General features: G+C 45.2%; 1 pseudogene; it reads left to right on the top strand.

The window, feature by feature from the left end:
- Positions 1-610: 610 nt before the first annotated feature.
- Positions 611-755, top strand: LOC122425240 (annotated as a pseudogene).
- The last annotated feature ends 265 nt before the right edge of the window (positions 756-1,020 follow it).

Below are 1,020 nucleotides of genomic sequence, written 5' to 3'. Positions count from 1 at the left end.
ATATACAGCCCTTCAGTTTTCTTTAGTGTCCTTGCTTCTGCCTACAAATGGGAATTAAATGAAAAACAAAGATACCAAAAAAAGAAAAATTCTGTAAGGACAGGCCTCAGGCTGGAGAGTAAGCTAAATTCCTGGGAGAGTCATAGTCTAAATTTAGATACTGATGTGCAGACCTTTCTTTCACGGGAGGTCTTCCAACTGTTTTATAACTTTAATTAAAAAAAATTTTTTTTTGGTCATTCCACATGGCTTGTGGGATCTTAGTTCCTGTCGGAGAAGGCAATGGCAACCCACTCCAGTGCTCTTGCCTGGAAAATCCCATGGACGGAGGAGCCTGGTAGGCTGCAGTCCATGGGGTCGCTAAGAGTCGGACATGACTGAGTGACTTCACTTTCACTTTTCACTTTCATGCATTGGAGAAGGAAATGGCAACCCACTCCAGTGTTCTTGCCTGGAGAATCCCAGGGACGGGGGAGCCTGGTGGGCTTCTGTCTATGGGGTCTCGCAGAGTCGGACACGACTGAAGTGACTTAGCAGTTCCCCAACCAGGGATTGAACCTATGCCCTCTGCATTGGAAGTACAGAGTCTTAACCACTAGACTGCCAGGGCATCGCTTCTCGGCCTTTTGGCTAAGATCAAGTGTAGACTGCCAGGGCAGTGCCTATATAACTTTAATTAATGTGGCCAAAAGATATTCTTTTGAAAGTAAACATTAAAAACATAATATATTTCAAAGTGTTCCAGTGAAGTTCATTGAAAGAGTATAAGAATAAAAGTATTTCAGTCCACTCCAGATCTCTCACTTGCTACAGCCAAAATGTGTATGCATATATATTATATACGGGCTTCCCTGGTGGCTCAGACAGTGAAGAATCTGCTGGCAATGCAGGAGACCTGGGTTCAGTCCCTGGGTTGGGAAGATCCCCTGCAGAAGGGAATGGCTACTCATTTCAGTATTCCTGCCTGGAGAATCCCCATGGACAGAGGAGCCTGGTGGGCTACAGTCCATGGGGTCACAA

This window comes from Cervus canadensis, chromosome 22 (assembly GCF_019320065.1).
Source record: "Cervus canadensis isolate Bull #8, Minnesota chromosome 22, ASM1932006v1, whole genome shotgun sequence".
Classification (NCBI taxonomy): Eukaryota; Metazoa; Chordata; class Mammalia; order Artiodactyla; family Cervidae; genus Cervus; species Cervus canadensis.
Note: the sequence above shows the minus strand (reverse complement) of the source record. Positions and strands in the feature narration are given on the sequence as shown.